This window comes from Rhinoderma darwinii, chromosome 3 (assembly GCF_050947455.1).
Source record: "Rhinoderma darwinii isolate aRhiDar2 chromosome 3, aRhiDar2.hap1, whole genome shotgun sequence".
Taxonomy (NCBI): Eukaryota; Metazoa; Chordata; class Amphibia; order Anura; family Rhinodermatidae; genus Rhinoderma; species Rhinoderma darwinii.
This window is the reverse complement of record NC_134689.1, coordinates 397,954,419-397,970,331: the sequence shown is the minus strand read 5'-3', so window position 1 is coordinate 397,970,331 and position 15,913 is coordinate 397,954,419. Positions and strand designations below refer to the sequence as shown.

At 45.3% G+C, this 15,913-nt stretch overlaps 2 protein-coding genes across 8 annotated transcripts in view; one reads left to right on the top strand and one right to left on the bottom strand.

Moving 5' to 3' along the window:
- The window catches only part of ACP5 (acid phosphatase 5, tartrate resistant), a 189,442-nt gene that overhangs the window by 28,558 nt on the left and 144,971 nt on the right, over positions 1-15,913 (bottom strand). The window contains exon 1 of one of the 7 annotated variants that reach the window (XM_075859041.1): positions 13,929-14,091. The exons of the other annotated variants lie outside the window; for them this stretch is intronic. The gene's annotated coding sequence lies outside the window, so the exon portion shown is untranslated. Of the gene's footprint in view, positions 1-13,928; positions 14,092-15,913 lie in introns of those variants that run through there. 7 annotated transcript variants of the gene reach the window in all.
- The window catches only part of LYL1 (LYL1 basic helix-loop-helix family member), a 94,523-nt gene continuing 92,995 nt past the window's right edge, over positions 14,386-15,913 (top strand). Inside the window, exon 1 of the mRNA XM_075859048.1 lies at positions 14,386-14,456. The gene's annotated coding sequence lies outside the window, so the exon portion shown is untranslated. The remainder of the gene's footprint in view (positions 14,457-15,913) is intronic.

Genomic DNA, 15,913 nt, shown 5'->3' with positions numbered 1-15,913 from the left:
AAAACAGCTTGAAAATGACATGTTCCTTTTTATGCGGCAAATTTTTACGCGCCGTTTTTTAAAACATCAACGTCAAAAACGCATGCTTTAACCCCTTCCCGACATTTGCCGTATAGGTACGTCATGGAAAGCATTGACTTCCCGCATCTTGACGTACCTATACGCCGAATGTTTGGGACCGGCTCAGAAGCTGAGCCGGTGCCTTCCATCACCGGATCTCAGCTGTATCTTACAGCTGACATCCGGCTGTAACGGCGGGGACCGAAATTAGCTTCGATCCCCGCCATTAACCCCTTAAGTGCAGTGCTCAAACGCGATCGCGGCACTTAAGGTGTTTGCAGCTCATCGGAACCCCAGTAATGAAATTGCCGGGGTTCCGGTGGCTGCAATGGCAACCGGAGGCCTAATACTGGCCTCACGGTCTGCCTAGCACCGAAGCCGGTCAAGATCCGCCCGGCGGGGGAGCCTGATCGGCTTCCGTAGCTGCCGGCAAGATGGCGCCGGGTCAGGAGCTGATCCGGCGTCATCAGCGGTGGAAGTCAGCTGTACTGTACAGCTGACATCCACCTGTAACGGCAGGAACCGGAGCTAGCTCCGATCCCTGCCATTAACCCCTTCGATGCAGCAATCGAAAGCGATTGCTGCATCGTAGCGGTTACTAGCAGATCGCCAGCCCTGACAGGCAATCAGGACTGGCGACTGCTGTTATGGCAACAGGAGACACAATGGTCTCCTGCTCTGCCATTACGGAAGCCGATTTAGGCCCCGCCGGGAGGCGAAGCCTAATCGGCTTGCTGTCAGTGAATGACTGACAGATCTAATACCTTGCACTACATAGGTAGTGCAATGTATTAGAAAAAAAAAATCTGACCGTTGGACCTTCAAGTCCCCTAGTGGGACTTGAGAAAAAGTGTAAAAAAAGTATAAAAAAGTGTAAAAAAAAGTGCAAAAAATAAAAGTTTGAAAACAATAAAAGTTTCAAGTAATCAAATAAAACACAATCCCCCTTTTACTCTTATCAAGTCCTTTGTTATTGAAAAATAATAATAAACCATATGTATTTGTTATCGCCACGACCGTAACGACCGGAGGTATCAAAATATTATATTATTTATTGCACGCGGTGAACAGCGTAAAAAAAACCGTAAAAAACGTTACCAGAGTTTCTGTTTTTTGGTCACTTTGCCCTACAAATATTAGAATAAAAAGTGATCAAAAAGTCGCACGTATCCAAAAATGGTACCTATAAAAACTATAGCTCGTCCCGCAAAAAACAAGCCCTCATACACCTCCGTCGACAAAAAAATTAAAAAGTTATGGTTCTCACAACTTGGCGACAGAAAAAAGACATTCTTTTTACAAAAGTAATTTTATTGTGCAAAAAGTTGTAAAACATGAAAAAGTTCTATAAATTAGGTATCGCCGGAATCGTACTGACCCGCAGAATAAAGTTAACATGTAATTTATAACGCATGGTGAACGCTGTATAAAAAAAACGAAAAAAGCTGTGCCAGAATTGCGTTTTTTGTTTACCTGGCCTCCCAAAAAATAGGATAAAAGGTGATCAAAAAGTTGCATGTACCCCAAAATGGTACCAATAATAACTACAGCTCGTCCCGCAAAAAAACAGCCCTCATACCACTACGTCTATGAAAAATAAAATTAGTTATGGCTCCAATAAGTCAGGAAATAAAAAAATATGCAGTTGTGCCCGAGGGGAACATTTCTTCTGTTTGAAGAGGCGATTTATCAAGGACCTAAAATTAGGGAACCAGGAAAGGGAGGGCCCAAACATATCTGCTGGAAGCGACGGTGCCCGTATTATACCAGGACAACACTACCCAGAAAAATTCCCCAAACTGCAAAGGCGCGGAGTGTGGATCAAAAGGGGGATAATAAAGGACGCCATATATCAGTGCGACACCGGCCTGTGCAGAAAGGATTGTGTCACAGCGTAACACACATCTATGGATCATTTTATTGTTTTTTTTTACCCCATTATTATACCACCTGACTATGCCCCTTATATACTCTGCCCGGCTTACATATGCCCCCACATTATAAACGGAAACACCAGTAAGACTCCAAACAAAACTACTACCAAGCAAAATCCACGCTCCAAAAGCCAAATGGCATTTCCTCCCATCTGAACCCTACAGCGTCCCCAAACAGCAGTTTCCTTCCACATATATGGCACCGTCATACCCGGGGGAACCCTTTTAGCAATTTTTGGGGTGTGTGTCTCCAGTGGCATAAGCTGGGCACGACATATTTGCCACTGAATGGCATATCTAGGGAAAAATATAAATTTTGAATTTTCACCATCCACAGCGCATTCATTTATGGAAAAGACCTGTGGGGTGAAAATGCTCACTACACCCCTTAATAAATGCCTTGAGGGGTGTAGTTTCCATAATGGGGTCACTTCTCAGGGGTTTATTTTTATTATTTCACATCAGAACCTCTGCAGTTGTGAACCAATACTTTGTAAATCGCCAAATTAGGCCTCAATTTTACATGGTACGCTTTCACTCCTGAGCCTGGTCGACTGTCCAGGCAAGAGATTAGGGCCACATGTAGGGTGTTTCTAAAACCAGGAAACCCAGCATAATAATTAGAGAGCTGTCTTGTTATAGTGGCACAAGCTGGGCACCACATATTGGCATATCTATGGAAAAAAATCCCATTTTCACTCTGCAACATCGAGTGCACACCAATTTCTGCCAATCACCTGCAGGGTTAAAATGCTTACTACACCCCTAGGTAAATGCATTGAGGGGTGTAGTTTCCAAAATGGGGTCACTTCTGGGGGGTTTCCACTGTTTTGGGCCCACAGGCGCCCAGAAACCAATCCAGCAACATCTGCACTCCAAATGGCGGTCCTTCCCTTCTGAGCCCTGCCGTGTGCCCAAACAGCAGTTTATGACCACATATGGGGTATTGCCGTACTCGGGAGAAATTGCTTTACAAATGTTGGGTTCTTTTTTTTCCTTTATTTGTTGCGAAAATGAAAACATTTGAGCTAAAGCTACGTCTTATTGAAGAAAAAGGATTGTTTTTATTTTCACTGCCCAATTCTAATAAATTCTATGAAACACCTGTGGTGTAATGGCGGGGGGTAGGGAGACGGACAAGTGAGCCCTAATCTACCCGCCACTCTGTCCCTGCCTACTTGCAACGACCTGCCCTAGGCGACGGGGTACAACTGGGCGGCGGTCCCTGCGCTCAGTAAGTGCATGACAAACACGACAAACATACAAAGGAACACAAGCAAGGAAAAGGGGCAGTTGCCCACGGCAACACCGTGAGCAACCAGAGTGGTGAACGACCCGAGTCAAGCCAGGAGTGTGCGAGGTACAAAACGAAGAGCAGAAGAGTAGTCGGTAAGCCAGGGTCTGTATGGAGCAGGATCAAAAATAGCAGGAGCTGTAGCTGGGCCAGGAAACCACAAGAAAAGAATAACCAGCACAGAGGGAAAGGAAGGGCAGGCTTAAATAGACCGAGGGCGGGAGCTAGCTGAGTCTGGCCAGGTTACGATAGGCTCTCCCACTCCTAAGCCTGCCAGCCACAGTGGTGGAAGCAGGAGTCAGTCTCAGGGATGTAGCCTCAGGTGCTGACTGATTAATTCTGGGAGTTAACCCCGAAGCTGTGCCTGGCAGATCCTTTACATGTGGGGTCAAAATGCTCACTACACCCCTAGATGAATTCCTCAAGAGGTGTAGTTTCCTAAATGGTGTCACTTTTTGGGCGTTTTCATTGTTTTTTCCCCTCAGGGGCTTTGTAAATGTGACATGGCCTCAGCAAACCATTCCTGCTCAATGTGATCTCCAAAAGCCAAATAGCGCTCTTTCCCTTCTAAGCCACGCCGTGTCTTCAAACAGCCGTTTATTACCACATGTGGGGCATTGTTTTACTCGGGAGAAATTGCTTTACAAATTTTGTGGTGCTTTTTCTCCTTCAGTCCTTGTGGAAATGAGAAAAAATAAGCTAAACCTACATTTTCTTTGAAAAAAATGTAGATTTTTATTTTCAGGGCCTACTTCCAATAATTTCTGCAAAAAAACTGTGGGGTCAAATCGCTCACTATACCCCTAGATAATTTCCTCAATGGGTGTAGTCTTCAAAATGGGGTCACTTGTGGGGGGTTTCCACTGTTTTGTCTCCTCAGGGACTTCGTAAATGTGACATGGCCTCCACAAACCTTTCCTGCTAAATGTGATCTCCAAAAGCCAAATGGCACTCCATCCCTTCGAAGCCCTGCCGTGTGTCCAAACAGCCGTTTATTACCACATGTGGGGTATTGTTTTACTCGGGAGAAATTGCTTTACAAATTTTACTGTGCTTTTTCTCCTTCAGTCCTTGTGGAAATGAGAAAAAATTTGCTAAACCTACATTTTCTTTGAAAAAATTTAGATTGTCATTTTCAGGGCCTACTTCCAATAATTTATGCAAAAAAACCTGTGGGGTCAAAACACTCACTATACCCCTAGATAATTTCCTCAATGGGTGTAGTTTCCAAAATGGGGTCACTTGTGGGGGGTTTCCACTGTTTTGTCCCCTCAGGGGCTTTGTAAATGCGACCTGGCCTCCGCAAACCATTCCTGCTAAATTTGAGCTCCAAAAGCCAAATAGCGCTCTTTCCCTTCTAAGCCCTGCCGTGTCTCCAAACAACCGTTTATTACCACATGTGGGGTATTGTTTTACTCGGGAGAAATTGCTTTACAGATTTTACTGTGCTTTTTCTCCTTTAGTCCTTGTGGAAATGAGAAAAAAAATCGCTAAACCTACATTTTCTTTGAAAAAATGTTGATTTTAATTTTCATGGCCTACTTCCACTAATTTCTGTAAAAAACCTGTGCGGTCAAAATGCTCACTGTACCCCTAGATAATTTCCTTGAGGTGTGTAGTTTCCCAGATGGGGTCACTTTTGGGGGATTTTGACTGTTTTGGCACCGCAAGAGCCCTTCAAACCTGACATGATGCCTAAAATTTATTCTAACAAAAATAAGGCCCCAAAATCCACTAGGTGCTCCTTTGCTTCTGAGGCCGGTGCTTCAGTCCAGTAGCACGCTAGGGCCACATGTGGGATATTTCCTAAAACTGCAGAAACTGGGCAACAAATATTGGAGTTGCATTTCTCTGGTAAAACCTTCTGTGTTATAAAAAAAATTGTATTAAAAATGTATTTCTGCAAAAAATATGAAATTTGTAAATTTCACCTCTACTTTGCTTTAATTCCTGTGAAATGTGTAAAGGGTTAAGACATTTTCTAAATGCTGTTTTGAATACTTTGAGGGGTGAAGTTTTTAAAATGGGGTGACTTTTTGGGGGTTTCTAATATATAAGGCCCTCAAAGCCACTTCACAACTGAACTGGTCCCTGTAAAAATGGCCTTTTGAAATTTTCTTGAAAATGTGAGAAATTGCTGCTAAAGTTCTAAGCCTTGTGATGTCATAGAAAAATAAAAGGATGTTCAAAAAACGATACCAATCTAAAGTAGACATATGGGGGATGTTAATTAGCAACAATTGTGTTAATTGTGTTTTTCACAATTAAATACTGAACATATCGAGCAAATTTTGCCAGTAACTTAAAGTCCAATGTGTCACGAGAAAACAATCTCAGAATCGCTTGGATAGGTGAAAGCATTCCGGAGTTATTACCACATAAAGTGAAACATGTTAGATTTGAAAAATGAGGCTCGGTCAGGAAGGTCAAAAGTGGCTAAAGAGTGAAGGGGTTAAGCTTCCCATTGACATCAATGGAAAAATGCATTGTAGTGCATATGGCGCGTTTTTTTTTACGCGCGCATGTTTAAAAAACGAGTTGTGTAAAAAAATAAGCATCAGGTCAATTCTTGGTGTGTAAAACGCGCCGAAAACGTGACAAATTCCAATAGTCAATGGCTGTCCTAATTACGCGCCTGAAAACGTGCCGAAAATGCCTGTAATTTAAACAGCAATTTGCAAAAACGCTAGCGTTTTTTACGCAATTACACGTCAGTTTTTTTTAGCACCGTGTGAACAAGGCCTTAGACTCTGTTCACATTGGAGTTGGAGCCTCTGTTAGGCTATGTTCACACGCTAAAGTAAAAACGGCTATAAAATACGAAGCTGTTTTCAAGGGACCATTTTTAAAGCATAAACGTTAAAATCACGCATTTTTTTAACCTGGTCTCTTCAGAAGATAAAAAAAATTACATTCACATACCGTAAAAAAGGCCTAAGCATCTCAAAAACGATGTAACGTAACCGTACAGCAAGAGGTGTGGAAGATGGTGGCGAGAACAGAACAGCAAAATATTGATTGAGGGCCGAGACTTGGAGCCAGAGCGCACACAGGCGTGAGATTGAGCTGATTGCTCTCAGGGCACCCTGGACTATAGGAAGGGCTCTGCCCCTTCCCGCTTTGCCTGAGCCTTGTTGTCGTTATCCTAGTATGTCTATGCAAATGGTCTCCTAGGTGTTTCCCAGTTCCCAGTGTTCCCTGTTCCTGCTACCTGTATCCCGTGCTATCCTGGTCAAGTGCCGTGTTGAGCTGAAGTCGTGCTGTGCTGTTTACCACGCCTGTCCTGCTACACCACGTCTGGCGCTTGCCTGCTGCCTAGTCACAGCCGAGCCTGTCTTGCTACTGTCTGAGCTACCACAGGTACACTATACGAACTATAGACTGTGTCTTGTTGGCCAGCTGCCATACTGTCAAGGCGGTACGGCCCAGTGGGTCCACGTACCCAACGTGACAGTAGGCTCTCAGGCCGTGGACCCCACTGGTCAATCCAAGACCATGACGACGTCACAGGAGATATGGGATGATATGCTAGACCTCCGTCCTCGACAAGACCAACTCCTCCAGGCATTAAACATTATTGCACGTCGGCTGGAGGTGCAAGCTGCCGTTACTCCTACTACACCTCCTGGCAGTACTGATCCTCAGACTACACCACCTGGCAGTGCTGATCCCCGATTTTCTTTGCCGCTTCCTGACTGCTATGATGGAGACGCGAGGACCTGCCGTGGATTTTTTAACCAGTGCCAGCTCCACTTTAGCCTGTATGCAAGGGCATTCTCGTCTGATGGCGCAAGGGTCGCGTTCATCGTCTCTCTCCTCACTGGGAGGGCCCTTGCATGGGCGAACCCTATCTGGGAGAGACAAAGACCAGAGACCTGTGACTTCCAGGGGTTCCTACGGACATTTTGCATGGTGTTTGAGGAGCCTGGACGAGTCTCGTCTGCAGCCGCCTTCTTGCTGAACCTACGCCAGGGAGACATCTCCGTGGGCGAGTACGCCATCCACTTCCGCACCCTAGCGGGAGAAATGTTGTGGAACAATGAGGCCCTGGTGGCTACATTCTGGCAGGGACTGTTTCCTAGGATTAAGGACGAGCTTGCCGCCCGAGATTGATATAAGGATCCGAGAACGGTTCCAAGAAGCTCGTCGGGAAGAAGGACTCCCTAGTCCAGTTCCTACTTTGCAGCAACCCCTGCTGTCCTCCGATGCTAATCCTCCTAAGGAGTCTGTGAGGACGGACCAGTTTAAGCTGTCTACACAGGAGAGACAACGCAGACGCACCTCTGGACTCTGTCTATATTGTGGCCTCGGAGGCTGTCTTGTGCGTCTGTGTCCCCAAAAGCCCCAGAGCCTAGGGTTAGTGGGAGAGACAACCCTGGGTAAAGAAGGACTTTCGCCTAAATTGTCCGTTCCTGTGACTATAGTGTCCGGCGAGAAAACGCTTGCATCCCAGTGTATTCCTCCCAGTGTATTCCTCACGCCTCCTGAGGAATACACTGGGAAACGCGCGTCGAGGCGGCTGGTTCACTTTCCCTCTGACTCTCACTCTGACTCTCCAGGTATATCCGTGTTATTCGCTCCACATCACTGTGCTTTTGAAACTTCTATTGTATCTATGTGACTATGGCTGTGACTTTCCTAGATAAGAGATACTTCATCATCCAGCACTGTGTAGACTGATTACCTTCTTTGACTAGATACATTATCATTGTTACTCTAAATTTACATAAAACTGGGGTATTGATGTGACCTGCTTGTTACATGTAGATACTGTTTGGCTCATCAGTGCAGAGAGTAGTTACTTACCGCATCTGCACCAGCTTTTTTGTTGTTTCAGCTTTGCATATTTTCCGTTGTACTTTGTTGTTTTAATTTTTAATCAATAAAATTATATTTTATACCGTCATCACTCTGGTTTATAATACTCAATTAGGGTCGATTTTTAGTTTTGCATATGTATTTTGAGTATTGAACCATGTTCAATTGTATTTTGGATCATATATATATATATATATATATATATATATATGGCTGGGTTCACACGACCTATTTTCAGACGTAAACGAGGCGTATTATGCCTCGTTTTACGTCTGAAAATAGGGCTACAATACGTCGACAAACATCTGCCCATTCATCTGAATGGGTTTGCCGACGTACTGTGCAGACAACCTGTCATTTACGCGTCGTCGTTTGACAGCTGTCAAACGACGACGCGTAAAAATACAGCCTCGTCAAAAGAAGTGCAGGACACTTCTTTCAGACGTAATTTGAGCCGTTCTTCATTGAACTCGATGAAGCACAGCTCAACATTTACGGCTGTCAGAGAAGCCTCGCAAAATGCGAGGAGGAGCATTTACATCTGAAACGAGGCAGCTGTTTTCTCCTGAAAACAGTCTGTCTTTTCAGAATGTAAAAGCCTGCTACCGTGTGCACATACCCTATATATTGTCGCTGCAGAATTTACATTGTCTATTAACGTTGGACATTATCTGCATTTGTCTATGAGTTCCAAATTAAAGAATGCTCTCTCAATGATGGATCTGAGAGAGGCCGGCCGGAGAGACCATGACACGCAGCTTCAGTGTTCCAACAGTCTCTGCCCACAGGGGGCGATCCATCTTTATTTATAAGAAAATGAGAGTATCTATTAGAGGGCGCAGTTCATCCCATCTTGATATATACGGACCACAAGAACCTCACTTTTCTCCAGACGGCCCAACGACTGAATCCCCGTCAGGCCAGGTGGTCGCTGTTCTTTGCCCGGTTCCAGTTTGAGCTTCACTACCGTCCGGCCGACAAGAATGTGAGGGCCGGTGCCTTGTCCGGGTCGTTCGAGACAGAGGACACTATGGAGTCTCCACAGAATATCATTAATCCGTCCTGCATCATCTCTGTCAACCCTCTGCAAGTTAGAGACATTCCCCTGGGGAGGACTTTTGTGCGTCTGGCAGACAGAAGAATCCTCCGCTGGGGACACAGTCCCAAATTGGAAGGGCACGCGGATGTCCGTAAGACCGAGACTTGATCGCTCGTCAGTTCTGGTGGCCCACGCTGCCCAAAGACATCCCGGCTTTTTTCTCCTCCTGCATGGTGTGTGCAGCAAATAAAGTTGCCCACTCCAAACCGGCGGGCCTGCTCCAGCCGCTGCCTGTGCCCGATGCCCCCTTTCAGCATATTGCTATGGACTTTGTCACGGACCTGCCTCTCTCTGCTGGCTGCAGTACGGTCTGGGTGGTGGTGGACCAATTCTCCAAGATAGCTCATTTAGTTCCACTGACCAGCCTACCGTCCGCTTCTCGACTGGGCAATCTCTTTGTCCAACACATCTTCCATCTGCATGGCTTGCCTATGCATATTGTGTCGGATCGGGGGGGTTCAGTTCACCTCAAAGTTCTGGGGAGCCCTCTGCGTACTCCTTGTTGTGAAGTTGGACTTTTCCTCTGCCTACCACCTCCAGTCCAATGGTCAAGTCGAGAGAATAAACCAGTTTATGGAGAACTATCTACGACACTTTATCTCAAGGCAGCATGATGACTGGGTGCAGCTGCTTCCTTGGGCTGAGTTCTCTTACAACAACTATACTAGTGAGTCCGCCGCTAAGAGTCCATTCTTCATTGTCTATGGCCAACACCCTCGAATACCTCTCCCTGTTTCCACTACGTCCCAGGTGCCTACAGCTGACTTTGCATTCAGGGACTTTCTACAAATCTGGCAGCAGACCCGATCTTCATTTCTGCTGGCGGTCAACCACATGAAAAGAAAGGCAGACACAAGACGAGAGCCTCCCCAGTTTCTTCCAGGTACTAAGGTCTGGCTATTCTCTAGGAATATCCGGCTGAGGGTGCCATCGTACAAGTTTGCTCCCAGGTTTCTTGGACCCTTCGAGATTTTGCAACTAATCAACCCTGTCTCCTACAAGCTTAGGCTGTCTCCTACCCTCAAGATGCCCAACTCCTTCCATGTCTCCCTCCTGAAACCTGTGGTCCTGAACCGCAACTCTAAGACTCTTAGCCCTGCAGTTGCCCCCGGCTGTTCTTCCGAGATATTTGAGGTTAAGGAGATCCTGGACACAAAAAAAGTAAGAGGAAGAACCTTTTATTTAGTAGATTGGAGGGGGTTTGGTCCAGAAGAGAGGTCCTGGGAGCCAGAAGAGAATCTCAATTCTACCCTCAATAAGAAGTTTCTATCTCGTTCTGGTCTCAAGAGGAGGGGGCGTAAGAGGGGGGATACTGTAACGTCTGTGGCCGCTGACCGCGAACTCCTTCCATCTGGTCGACACCCTTCTCTCCAGAGATGTCTGCACATGCGGCCGTCCTGATCCACAGTGACCACCAGGGTGCGCTCGCGAGCTCAGCCTTGGAGCCAGAGCGCACACAGGTGTGAGATTGAGCTGATTGCTCCCAGAGCACCCTGGACTATAAGAAGGGCTCTGCCCCTTCCCGCCTTGCCTGAGCCTTGTTGTCGTTATCCTAGTATGTCTATTCAAATGGTCTCCTAAGTGTTTTCCAGTTCCCAGTTTTCCCCATTCCTTCTACCTGTAACCTGTATCCCGTGCTATCCTGTTCAAGTGCCGTGTTGAGCTGAAGTCGTGCTGTGCTGTGTACAATGCCTGTCCTGCTACACCACGCCTGGCGCCTGCCTGCTGCCTAGTCCCAGCCAAGCCTGTCTTGCTACTGTCTGAGCTACCACAGGTACACTATACAAACTATAGACTGTGACCTCTGTCCTGTTAGCCAGCTGCCATACCGGTACGGCCCAGTGTGTCCACATACCAAATGTGACAACTACACATGGATTTTACAGTTTTTTTTCAGTGGGTGACGCAGGTTTTTCTACTGGGAAACGCATCAGATTATGGCCTCATGCACACGACCGTGCTTTTGCAGGTGCAATTTTTCCAAATTTTTGTAGGATAAATTGTGAACGCATTCTTTTCTATGGCCCAAGCACACGACCGTGGTTTACACGGATCCGTGTGGGAGCCGCAAATCCAGACCGCAAAGTCTCAGACATATAATTTTGCGGTCCGGATTTGCGGATTCACCAATACTGGTTGTATAATTGTTGTGGATCCGTGAGTCCTGATGACACACGGATGTACAAAAAATATTTTTTTTGCGGTCTGATGGACCGAAACGGACCAATGGTTTTGCGGGTCACAAAACCAATGCAGCTGTGTGCATGAGGCCTCACCTTTTATCCGCTCGGTGGCCCAATATAATGCTGAAACATAAGCAGCCAGCCACCATGGTTTAGGGGGGCAATAGGCCCAAACTATGCAGACGCAGCCACCATCTTTAGGCCTATTAGGCTCTAGCAGAAGGTCCTTGCATCAAGTAGGGGTGCCATTGACCCCAAGTCTTCCGGTCACACAGAACAACAAGCCGGCCATCTTGCCAGCATGCTCCACATGTATATGGTTGTAACTACATGCTTTACCTCCTACAACGGAAAGCATGTATATATCTGTGGCCGGTAATTCCATCAGCAACGGCAAGGACCTCACAATCTCACCACAACCACCCCCCACCTCCCAAGTGCACATCACCGGTCATTACTGAAGCGGGCACTAGATCCTGAACCAATGGAAAGACTGTTATTTAGGCAATTGTCTGGCGGTGCTATTGGGGCACTGTTTAGTATCGTCATTTGTAGACAGTATGACTATTATTTAGTACATTGTAAGGAGGGCAGGAGAAGCGTAACCAATATTACATATAACATCCAACACTTTCTCCCTAGTTATCAGTCAGGAATACCTTACACTAATCTGAGGACATTATTCTGAGGGACCCCTAAATATGATATCTATAAATGACCCCAAGTAGTTATAAACCCCAGCAGTGATCAGCAGGGGGAGGTTGGCCCCGCCGTGGCTCAGTCTGGTCATCACGTCAGAACCAGGGCCTAGTGGAGGATCCGGTGTGGTGGACCAATCCAACCTTGCTGCAAATCCAGTAGTCTACACCTGTCGTTATATGCTTCACTTCAGGGGCGCACTGAGAATTGTCTGGATACCATGGCAATAGGGTCATGTGCCCCTTACCACCCACGATAGTTTTTTTTAAACTTTTTTAAGAATTTTAAGCCATTACATTTTTTAATGGGTCTTGAAGGAGTTTTCTGGGTCTTCTGGATTTAAACAGATCCCAATGAAATCAACCCCTTAACTAGAAATATAATAAAACAATGTTAACCATATTACAATGACTATAAACAACAGAGCGAACTGCGAAATCTACCACGAAAAAGTAGGTGGTTGTCATGATTATACAGAAGAATTATTGTGAGTATATTTAAATTTTATTTTTTTTTGACAATCACATTTTGTTAGATTGGTCCCCCAACAATAAGCTGATCACAGAAAGTCCCACTACTGGCACCCCCAGCGATGAGCTGTCATTTTTGGGTAACCCAGCAGCAAAAGTGTTTAATTCCCCTGCAGCGCCACCACAAGGCAGATGAAGCATTACACAGTTCTCAATGTAATTAATAGCCTGTCAATGTAATACATAGAAGTGCCGGGTCCTCCAGTGTGTTAGACGCCTCTTAGGCCTCATGCACACTTCCATCACCGTTTTCTCTGCCGTTTTTGACGGATCCGTGTGTCCGTTTTGGTGTCTGTGTGGTTTCCGTGTGTCTGTTCCGTGTTTCCGTTTTAAACGGACATTGTGCTTCCGTTTCGCATCTGTGTTTCCGTTAAGAAAACGGAAGGTATTGAACTTTATTTGAACTTGTCACATGTCCCAGTCTGTGAACTTTGGCATGCCCTGCCGTTGCTAGGGCTAAGAATCCGTCAAAAACGGACGGCACGCGGAAGCCTTCCATGTGCCGTCCGTTTTTTTTGACGGACCAATTGACTTCTATGGGCCTCACGGTCACGGAATCACTGACCAAAGTAGGATATGCTCTACATTTGACGGAACGGAACAACGGATCAGTCAAAATAACGGAAGTGTGCATGGGCCAATTGGACTGAGACAAGGATTTACAGTGTAGCATTGCCTTAAAGGATTTGTCCGGTTTCAGGAAATTAATGTTATTTTTTTGTATAATGAAAAGTTACACAACTTTCCAAAATACTTTCTGTATTCATTTCTCACAGTTTTCAAGATCTCTGCTTGTTGTTTTTCAGTAAGAACGTTCATTGTTTACTTCCAATGGATAAAATACTGTCTGTGGTCATGTGATGGACACACAGGTGTGCGGCTCGTTACATGGTCAGGTGCTGAGCTCTGATTCACATACTGCAACGAGCCCTGCACCTGTGTGTCCATCACATGACCATGGACAGAATTTTATCCACTGGAAGTAAACAATGAATGTTCCTACTAAATAACAACAAGTAGAGATCTTGAAAACCGTGGGGAATTAATACACAAAGTAGATTAAAACATTTTATAACTTTTAATTATACAAAAAATAACATTAATTTGCTGGGGGAAAAAAAAAAAAAAGCATCATACAACTAAGTCCATGTATCGGAAAACAAGGAGGCGAAAACGAAACATTCTGTGTCCTGAAGGGTTTAAATAGGAATTCCTCCAAACCCGAAGATGTATATTTGGGCCAAATATCCCGGGTGAATTCCATGATCCGTGCAAAATATATTCCCAGGGAGCTGTGCTTGGTGGAGTTACCTGCTATAGGCTGACCTGTTCGCTTCTGGCTCCGGTTTGTGACAACTCATCCGTGATTCAACAGTGGTTTTAGTGGAAAATTGTACTTTGTGGTCTCTATCTCCCTCTGGTGGAGATGGGGAGAATTACCGAGAACAGTAGATTTTGTTCAACTTGATTTAATTTCTGCATATTTCAAAATATTTATTTCAGATGAGAATTTTAAGAACATTTCTGTGCAAATCCAATAAGGTGATCAATCTGGAAATATCCGTCAAAATATAATCAGTCAATTTTGTATTTTTTTTTCCTCTATGTTTTACAAATTCTAAGGATTTTATAATGTCTTTTTCTGCTTTTCTGTGTTTTCAGCATTCTATTGGTTGTCCTTGGAAACCCCGGCCTAATAACTATAGCCGAGCTCTAAAATCAGATTGCATCTGATTTTTCACAATGCACTGCTCTCTGGTAACAGGAAATCAGCAGAATTCTGAATTTAGCTTTAGACGTGAATGGAGAAGAAAATGTCAAGTAACAGAAAATCAGTACGTAAGTGAAGAGGACTAATTCACAAATAATAAACATTTTATGTAGATTGTGAAATGTCATTCAATAGTGGAGTTCTACTCAGACGAACGAGTGCAATCTCGGAGAACCTATATACTGTATGTGGCAGCTATGAGGGGCATTACACTGTATGTGGCATTATACTGTATGTGGCAGCTATGGAGGGCATTATACTGTATGTGGCAGCTATAGGTGGCAATATACTGTGGGGGCATCTGTGGGGGGCATTATACTGTATGTGGCAGCTATGGGGGCATTATACTGTATGTGGTATTACACTGTATGTGGCAGCTATGAGGGCATTACACTGTATGGGGCAGCTATGGGTGGCAATATACTATGGAGGCATTTGTGGGGGGCATTATACTGTATGGGGCAGCTATGGTGGCAATCTACTGTGGGGGCAGCTATGGGGGGCATTATACTGTGGGGCAGTTATCAGGGGCATTATACTGTGTGGGGGCAGCTATCGGGGTATTATACTGTGGGGGCAGCTATGGGGGCATTATACTGTGTGAGGGTAGCTATGGGGGGCATTATACTGTGTGGGGACAGCTATGGGGCATTATACTGTGGGCGCAGCTATGGGGCACTATACTATGGAGACATTCATGGGGTGTGTTGGGCAAGGCAGCTAGGCATAGGCGTGCGCAGGGATCTGGTGGTGTTGGGGAGGGATAGGGGGCCCCAGCTGAATTCTTGCACCGTGGCCCCTGACTTCAAGGACATCATTCACATTCTGCAGAATTTTATGGCTGTCAGTTCTAGGCCATCCAGTAACCCTTAATGAACAGTAACCTTAACCGAGCCATAAAATAGTGGAAAATATCAGCTAAATATATTAATCACAACAAAATAATAAAACTGGCAGAACATTGAAGAGGGCACAACGCTTCCTGCAATATAATGCTTACTCCTGAACGAAGGAAGTAGTAAATGAACAGGGAGAGGAAATGAAAGTTGACCTGTCAGGCGGAGGGTTGGATCATTAATCGTTTTCCTACTGTCCCAAAATGACATCACTGGTGTCCTATACTCAGATTCCTTTGTTAACCCCTTAGCAACAGCCAATGTACAGTTACGTTTTATGTATATGGTGTGGGCTCAAACAGCTGACACCCTCCTGCAAGGTTCAGGATCGGAGGTAACTCCGATCCCAGCTGTTTAACCCCTCAGATGCCATGGTTAATAGCGACTGCAACATTTAAGTGGTTAGACAGAGGGAGGGAGCTCTGCCCCGATCGCCACCCCACCCGAAAAAATCGCGGGGGTGATCGGTCGTTTTTACAGCACGGTGAACACCCTAAAAATGAAAACCAGAAGAACAATTGAGGAATCACTGTATTTTTTTCCCATTTAAAAAATTATAAAGTTATGGCTCTTGGAACGCAACGATGGAAAAATTAAAATTGTCTGTGTTTCCAAGGGCTAAATTGGTT